Below are 10,144 nucleotides of genomic sequence, written 5' to 3' on the forward strand. Positions count from 1 at the left end.
TATGTACACCAATCCCCCTGTATGTACATCAACCCCCTGTATGTACATCAATCACCCTGTATGTACATCAACCCCCCTGTATGTACATCAACCCCCATGGATGTACACCAATCTCCCTGTATGTACATCAACCCCCCTGTATGTACATCAATCCTCCTGTATGTACATCAACCCCCTGTATGTACATCAACCCCCCTGTATGTACACCAATCCTCCTGTATGTACATCAATCACCCTGTATGTACATCAACCCCCCTGTATGTACATCAACCCCCTGTATGTACATCAATCACCCTGTATGTACATCAACCCCCCTGTATGTACATCAACCCCCTGTATGTACATCAATCACCCTGTATGTACATCAACCCCCCTGTATGTACATCAACCCCCATGGATGTACACCAATCTCCCTGTATGTACATCAACCCCCCCTGTATGTACATCAACCCCCCCTGTATGTACACGAATCCACCTGCATGTACATCAACCCCCCTGCATGTACATCAACCCCCCTGCATGTACATCAACCCCCCTGTATGTACATCAACCCCCCTGCATGTACATCAACCCCCCTGTTTGTACATCAATCCCCCTGCATGTACATCAACCCCCCTGCATGTACATCAACCCCCCTGTATGCACATCAATCCTCATGTATATACACCAATCCCCCTGTATGTACATCAATCCCCATTTATGTACAATAATCCCCATGTATGTACATCAATCCCACTGTATGTACATCAATCCACCTGTATGGGCATCAAACCCCCTGTATGTACATTAACACCCCTGTATGTACATCAACCTCCTTGTATGTACATCAACCCCCTTGTATGTACATCAACCCCCTTGTATTTAAACCAATCCCCCTGTATGTACATCAAACCTCCTGTATGTACATCAATCCCCATGTAAGTACATCAAACCCCCTAGATGTACATCAATGTCCTTTTATGTACATCAATACCCCTGTATGTACATCCTTTCCCCTGTATGTACATCAATCCCCATGTATGTACATCAATCCACTTGTAAGTATTTCAATCCCCATGTATGTACATCAATCCCCCTGTATGTACATCATTCCCCCTGTATGTACATCAATCCCCATGTAAGTACATCAAACCCCCTAGATGTACATCAATGTCCTTTTATGTACATCAATACCCCTGTATGTACATCCTTTCCCCTGTATGTACATCAATCCCCATGTATGTACATCAATCCACTTGTAAGTATTTCAATCCCCATGTATGTACATCAATCCCCCTGTATGTACATCAATCCCCCTGTATGTACATCATTCCCCATGTATGTACATCCATCCCCATGTATATACCTCAGCCCCCATGTATGTTCCCCCAACCCTCTGGTATGACAGTTTGACCACGATTATTCTCCTATAACTCTGATATGACAGTTTGATCTCTGTTTATCCTTTATCTCCCTGGTATGACAGTTTGACACCCATTGTTCCCCCATATCACTGGTATGACAGTTTCACGCCGATTGTTCCCGATACCTTTGCCCTGACTGATCCCGATTCTGCTACCATCCTCATTGTGTGGCAGTTTGACTCCGATTGTTCCCCCCGTCCCCTTGGTATGACAGTTTGATCCCGATTATTCCCGATCCCTCTTGTATGACAGTTTGATCCCGATTATTCCCGATCCCTCAGGGGCAGTCGGGTAGCATAGTGGTTAAAGCGTTCGCTCGTCATGCCGAAGACTCGGGTTCGATTCCCGACATGGGTACAATGTGTGAAGCCCATTTCTGGTGTCCCCCGCCGTGATATTGCTGGAATATTGCTAAAAGCGGCGTAAAACCCCACTCACTCACTCACTCCCGATCCCTCTTGTATGACAGTTTGATCCCTATTGCTCCGCCATCCCTCTGCTATGACTGTGTGATCCCGATTGTACCACCATCTCCCTTGTATGACAGTTTGATACCGATTGTTCCCCCAACCCTCTGGTAAAACAGTTTAATCTATTGATCCCTTCTCTTTCTCGAATGACAGTTTGACACCAATTTTTCCTCCATGTCTCTTTTATGACAATTTGATCTCGATTGTTTCCCCATCTTCCTGGTATGATATTTTGATCCCGATTGCTTCCCCCATTCCCCTGGTGTGACACTTCTCCCATACCTCTAATATAACTGTTTTATCCCGATGGCTCCCCCATCCCTTCGCTCTGACTTTTTGATTCCGATTCTGCTCCAATCCTCATTGTATGGCAGTTTGATACCGATTGTTCCCCCGTGCCCCTGGTATGACAGTTTGATCTATATTGATCCCTTCTCTTCCTGGAATGACAGTTTCACACCGGTTTTTCTCCCATTTCTCTTGTATGACAGTTGATTCCCCGATCTTCCTGCTATGACATTTTGATCCCGATTGCTTCCCCCATTTCCCCGGTGTGACACTTTGACACCGATTCTTCTCCAATACCTCTGGTATCACAGTTTGACACCGAATGTTCCCACATACCTCTAGTATGACAGTTTGATCCCATTTGTTCCACGATTTCTCTTTTATTACTGTTGTTTCCCTGGTGTGATAATTCTCTCATACCTCTGGTATGACAGTTTGACACCGAATGTTCACCCATACCTCTGGTATGACAGTTTTATCTATATTGATCCTTTATCTCCCTGGTATGGTAGTATGATCCTGATTGTTTCTCCATTTCCTGGTATGATAGTTTGATCTCCTTGTATGACAGTTTCATCCCGATTGTTCCCCCATCCCTCTGCTATGATAATTTTATTCCGATTATGCCCCATTCTCCTTGTCTGACAGTTTCATACTGATTGTTGCCTCAACCCTATGGTTTGACAGTTTGACCACGATTCTTCCCCCTTACCTCTTGTATAACAGTTTGATCTCTATTCAGTCTTTATCTTCCTGGTATGACAGTTTGACACCCATTGTTCCCCCATACCTCTAGTATGACAGTTTGATCTCTATTGATACCTCATCTTCCTGTTATGATCATTCCCATTGACACCCATTATTCCTGCATACCTCTAGTATAATAGTTTCATCCCCATTGCTCCCCTATCTCTCTGCTATGGTTGTTTGATCCCGATTGTGCCCCCATGCTTTTTGTATGACAGTTTGATACCGATTGTTCCCCCATACCTCTTCTATGACAGTTTGATCACGATTCTTCCCGCATACCCATGGAATGACAGTTTGATCTCATGATCCCTTATCTTCCTGGTATGACAGTTTGACGCCGATTGTTTCCACGTACCTCTTCTATGACAGTTTGACACCGATTATTCCACCATACCACTGGTATGACAGTTTGACATCGATTTTTCTCCCATACCTGTGGTATGACACTGAGTTGATCCCGATTGTATGGCAGTCTGATACCTATCATTCCCTCTGATATGAGTTTGACACCGATTGTTCCTTCATACCACTCGTATGACAGTTTGACACTGATTTGATCCCGATTGTATGGCATTCTGATACCTATCATTCCCTCTGATATGATGTTGACGCCGATTGTTCCTTCATACCACTCGTATGACAGTTTGACGACGATTGTTTCCCCATACCTCTTCTATGACAGTTTGACACTGATTATTCCACCATACCACTGGTTTGACATTTTGATCCCGATTGTTCTCCCATTCCTCTGGTATGACAGTTTGATCTTATTTCATGCCTTATCTTCCTGGTATGTCAGTTTGTTCCCCCATACCTCTGGTATGACAGTATAATCTCTATTGGTCCTATCTTCTTTGTATGACAGTTTGACGCCGATTGTTTCCCCGTACCTCTTCTATGACAGTTTGACACTGATTATTCCACCATACCACTGGTATGACAGTTTGATCCCGATTGTTCTCCCATTCCTCTGGTATGACAGTTTGATCTCTGTTCATGCCTGATCTTCCTGGTATGACAGTTTGATACCGATTGTTCCCCCATACCTCTGGTATGACAGTATTCTCTATTGATCATATCTTCTTTGTATGACAGTTTGACGCCGATTATTCCACGATACCACTGGTATGACTGGTTTGACATCGACTTTTCACTATACCTCTGGTATGACAGTTTGATCTCTATTGATCCTTTATCTTCCTGGCAAGACAGTTCAACAACGATTCCTCCCCCATATCTCTGGTATGACAGTTTGACACCAATTGTTCCCCCATCCCTAGTGTTCCCCCATACATCTGGTATGACAGTTTGATCTCTTTTCATGCCTGATCTTCCTCGTATGACAGTTTGGTCCCGATTGTTCCCCCATATCTCTGGTATGACAATTTGGTCCAGAATATTCCCCATATCTCTGGTATGACAGTTTGGTCCCGATTGTTCCCCCATACCTAGTGTTCCCCCATACATCTGGTATGACAGTTTGATCTCTTTTCATGCCTGATCTTCCTCGTATGATAGTTTGGTCCCGATTGTTCCCCCATATCTCTTGTATGACAGTTTGGTCCAGAATATTCCCCCATATCTCTGGTATGACAGTTTGGTCCCGATTGTTCCCCCATATCTTTGGTATGACAGTTTGATCTTTATTCATCCCTTATCTTCCTTGTATGACAGTTTGATACCGATTGTTCTCCCATTTCCCGGTATGACAGTTTAATCTCCTGGTATGACAGTTTGATCACGATTGCTCCCCCAACCCTCTCCAGTTTGATCCCGATTGTGCCACCATCCTCCTTGACAGTATGACATTTTGACACCGACTTTTCCCTATACCTCTAGCATGATAGTTTGATCACTATTGATCCTTTATCTTCCTAGTATGGCCGATTGTTCCCCCATTGTCCTAATGTGACCTTTTGATCTCGATGACTGGTATGACAGCTTGATCCCGATTGTTCCCTCGTCACCATGTTATGACAGTTTGATCCTGAATGTTGATAAGCTTAATTTCTATTTTTTACCAATCTTCCTGGTAAGATAGTTTGATCCCTATTGTTCTCCTTTTCCTCTGATATGACAGTTTGATCCAGATATTTCCTTCTTACCCTCTGGTTTGACAGTTTGAACCCGATTGTTCCCCAATTCCCTTGCTATGATAGTATGATCTCCTGGTATTACAGTTTGATTCTGATTGTTTCCCTATCCCTCAGGTATGGCAGTTTGATCCCAATTGTTCCCCCATCCCTCAGGAATGGCAGTGTCATCCCGATTATTCCTCCATCTTCCTGGTATGACAGTTTGATCCCAATTGTTGCACCGTCCCTCTCGCATGACAGTTTTCTCCCAATTGCTCCCCCATCCCTCGCTCATGACAGTTTGATCCCGATTGTTCCCCCATCCTTTTGGTATGACCGTTTGATCCCCATTGTTCCCCCATCCTCTTTGTATGACTGTTTGATCCCCATTGTTCCCCCATCCTTTTGGTATGACAGTTTGATCCCGATTGTTCCCCCATCCTCTTTGTATGACTGTTTGATCCCCATTGTTCCCCCATCCTTTTGGTATGACAGTTTGATCCCCATTGTTCCCCCATCCTCTTTGTATGACTGTTTGATCCCCATTGTTCCCCCATCCTCTTTGTATGACAGTTTGATCCCCATTGCTCCCCCATCCTTTTGGTATGACAGTTTGATCCCCATTGTTCCCCCATCCTTTTGGTATGACAGTTTGATCCCCATTGTTCCCACATCCTCTTTGTATGACAGTTTGATCCCCATTGCTCCCCCATCCTTTTGGTATGACAGTTTGATCCCCATTGTTCCCCCATCCTTTTGGTATGACTGTTTGATCCCCATTGTTCCCCCATCCTCCTTGTATGACAGTTTGATCACGATTGTTCCCTCGTACCTCGGATATGTCAGTTTGATCACTATGGCTGTTTCCTCGTTCCTCTGGTAAGACAGTTGGATACCGATTGCTCCCCAATTCCCCTTGTATGACAGTTTGGTGCAGATTGTTCCCCCATCCGTTTGACACTTTGACCCCGATAGTTCCCCCATCCCTCTAGTATTACAGTTTGATCCCGATTGTTCCGCCATCTCCTGGTATGACAGTTTGATCCCGAATGTTCAACCATTCCTTTGGTATGACTGTTGATCCCGATTGTGACCCCATCCTCCTTGTATGATGGTTTGTTTCGAATTGTTCCCCCTCCCCCTCCCCCTCCCCCTGGTATGACAGATTGGTCCCGTTTGCTCCCCCATCCCTCAAAATTGTTCCCTGATCCTCCTTGCATGACAATTTGATCCCGATTGCTTCCCTATCCCTCTCGTATGACAGTTTGACACCGATTGTTCCTGCATACCTCTGGTATGGCAGTTCAACACCGATTATTGCCCCATCCCTCTGCTATGAGTGTTTCATCTCGGTTTTGCCCCGATCTTCCTTGTATGACAGTTTATTACCGAATTTTGCCCCAATCCTCTGGTATAACAGTTTAATCCCAATTGTTCCCCCATCCTCTTTGTATGACAGTTTGATCCCGATTGTTCCCTCATCCCTCAGATATGACTGTTTGATCCCAATACTTCCCCCAATCCTCTGGTATAACAGTTTAATCCCATTTGTTCCCCCATCCTCTTTGTATGACAGTTTGATCCCGATTGTTCCCCCATCAACCTGGTATGACAGTTTGATCCCGATTGTTCCCATATCTGCTAGTAAGACAGTTTGATCATTTTGTTGCCCCATTCCGATTCCCTTGGTATGACTGTATGATCGCCTGGCATGACAGTTGGATCCCAAATGTTCCCCCATCCCTCAGATATGACTGTTTGATCCCAATACTTCCCCCAATCCTCTGGTATAACAGTTTGATCCCAATTGTTCTCCCATCCTCTTTGTATGACAGTTTGATCCCGATTGTTCCCCCATCAACCTGGTATGACAGTTTGATCCCGATTGTTCCCATATCTGCTAGTAAGACAGTTTGATCATTTCGTTGCCCCATTCCGATTCCCTTGGTATGACTGTATGATCGCCTGGCATGAGAGTTGGATCTCAAATGTTCCCTCATCCCTCAGATGTGACTGTTTGATCCCAATACTTCCCCAAATCCTCTGGTAAAACTGTTTGATCCCGATTGTTACCCCATAATCCTGGTATGACAGTTTCATCCCGATTGTTCCTCCATCTTCTTGGTATGACAGTTTGATCCCGATTGTTTCCCCACACCTCTTGTATGAAAGTTTTCTCCCGATTGTTCCCCCAATTTCCAGGTATGATAGTTTGATCCCGATTGTTCCCCAATTCCCCTGGAATGACAGTTTGATCCCGATTGTTCCCCCAACCCTCTGGTAGAACATTATGATCGCAATTCTTCCCCCATCCCTCTGGTATGACAGTTTGATCCCGATTGTTCCCCCATTCCTCGGATATGAAAGTTTGATCCCATTTCTTTCCCCTTATTCCCAGTATGACATTGATCCCGATTGTTCTCCAATCTTCCTGGTAAGACAGTTTTACCCTGATTGTACCCCCGTTCTCCTTGTGTGACAGTTTTATTTCGATTGTTCCCCAAACCCTTTGGTATGACAGTTTGATCGCGATTGTGCCCCCATCCCTCTCGGATGACAGTTTGATTCCGATTGTTCCCCCATCCCTCTGCAATAATAGTTTGATTCCGATTGTTCCCCAATCTTCTTGGTATGACAGTATGATCCCGATTGTTTCCCCTTCCTCCTTAAGTGACAGTTTGATCTCGATTGTTTCCCCGACCCCCCTGGTGTGAGAGTTTGATCCCGACTGTCCCCACATTCCCTTGGTGTGACTGTTTGATCCCGATTGTTCCCCAATCCATGATATAAGAGCTTGATCCCGATTGTTCCCCCACCCATCTGGTATGACTGTTTGATCTTCTGGTATGACAGTTTGATCCCGATTGTTCCCCCATCCACCGGTATAGGAGTTTGATCCCGATTGTTTCCCCATCCCATCTGGTATGACTGTTTGATCTTCTGGTATGACAGTTTGATACCGATTGTTCCCCCATCCACCGGTATAGCAGTTTGATCCCGATTGTTTCCCCATCCCCCTTGTTTGACAGTTTGATCCGATTGTTTCCCCATCCCCTTGGAATGACTGTTTCATTCCCATTGTTCCCGCATCCTCTTGCTATGACAGTTTGATCCGATTGTGTTCCCCCATCCCCCTGGCATGAGAGTTTGATCCGATTGTTCCCCCATCCCCCTGGTATGACTGTTTGATCCCCAGTGATTCACCTTGCTCCTGTTGTTACAGTTTGATCCGATTGTTCCCCCATCCCCCTGGTATCACAGTTTGATGCGATTGTTCCCCCATCCCCCTGGTATGACAGTTTGATCCGATTGTTCCACCATCCCCCTGGTATGACAGTTTGATTCCCCTTGTCCCCCTATCACCCTAGTATGACTGTTTGATCCCGATTGTTTCACCTTGCTCCTGGTGTTTCAGTGTGATCCCGATTGTTCCCCCATCCCATTGGTATGACAGTTTGATCCGATTGTTCCCCCATCCCATTGGTATGACAGTTTGATCCGATTGTTCCCCCATCCCCCTGGTATGACTGTTTGATCCCGTTTTTTCACCTTGCTCCTGGTGTTACAGTGTGATCCCGATTGTTCCCCCATCCCACTGGTATGACAGTTTGATCCGATTGTTTCCCCATCCCCCTGGTATGACTGTTTGATCCCGAGTGTTCCCATATTTTCTATTATAGCCGTTTGATCTCTATGTTTTCCCATTCCCCTTATGTGTAAAACGTGTGGCAGAGCATGTACACCTGCACTCGCAATGTCCAAGGAGTGGTGCTAACATGTACACTTGAAAACGTGATGGTCACGCAGTGATTGTAACATGTACACCTGAACACGTGATGACCACGCAGTGATTGTAACATGTACACCTCAACATGTGATGTCCACGGAGTGTTGGTTACATGTACACCTGAACACGTGATGACCATGCAGTGATTGTAACATGTACACCTGAACACGTGATGTCCACACAGTGATTGTAACATGTACACCTCAACACGTGATGTCCACGCAGTGATTGTAACATGTACACCTCAACACGTGATGTCCAAGCAGTGATTGTAACATGTACACCTCAACACGTGATGTCCAAGCAGTGATTGTAACATGTACACCTCAACACGTGATGACCACGCAGTGATTGTAACATGTACAACTCAACACGTGATGTTCAAGCCGTGATTGTAACATGTACACCTGAACACGTGATGTTCAAGCAGTGATTGTAACATGTACACCTGAACACGTGATGTTCAAGCAGTGATTGTAACATGTACACCTGAACACGTGATGTTTAAGCAGTGATTGTAACATGTACAACTCAACACGTGATGACCACGCAGTGATTGTAACATGTACACCTCAACACGTGATGTCCACGCAGTGATTGTAACATGAAAACACCTCAACACGTGATGTCCACGCAGTGATTGTAACATGTACACCTCAACACGTGATGTCCACGCAGTGATTGTAACATGTACACCTCAACACGTGATGTCCAAGCAGTGATTGTAACATGTACACCTCAACACGTGATTTTCACGCAGTGATTGTAACATGTACACCTCAACACGTGATGTTCAAGCAGTGATTGTAACATGTACACCTCAACACGTGATGTTCAAGCAGTGATTGTAACATGTACACCTGAACACGTGATGTTCAAACAGTGATTGTAACATGTACACCTGAACACGTGATGACCACGCAGTGATTGTAACATGTACACCTCAACACGTGATGACCAAGCAGTGATTGTAACATGTACACCTGAACACATGATGTCCAAGCAGTGATTGTAACGTGTACACCCGAACATGTGATGTCCAAGCAGTGATTGTAACATGTACACCTGAACACGTGATTTCCACGGAGTGGTGGTAACATGTACACCAGAACACGTGATGACCAAGCAGTGATTGTAACATGTACACCTGAACACATGATGTCCACAGAGTGGTGGTAACATGTACACCTGAACACGTGATGTCCATGGAGTGGTGGTAACATGTACACCTGAACACGTGATTTCCACGGAGTGGTGGTAACATGTACACCGGAACACGTGATGACCATGCAGTGATTGTAACATGTACACCTGAACACGTGATGTCCATGGAGTGGTGGTAACATGTACACCTGAACACGTGATGACCAC

The sequence above is a fragment of the Haliotis cracherodii genome, unplaced genomic scaffold (assembly GCF_022045235.1).
Source record: "Haliotis cracherodii isolate W230 unplaced genomic scaffold, xgHalCrac1.p SCAF_1, whole genome shotgun sequence".
Lineage (NCBI taxonomy): Eukaryota > Metazoa > Mollusca > Gastropoda > Lepetellida > Haliotidae > Haliotis > Haliotis cracherodii.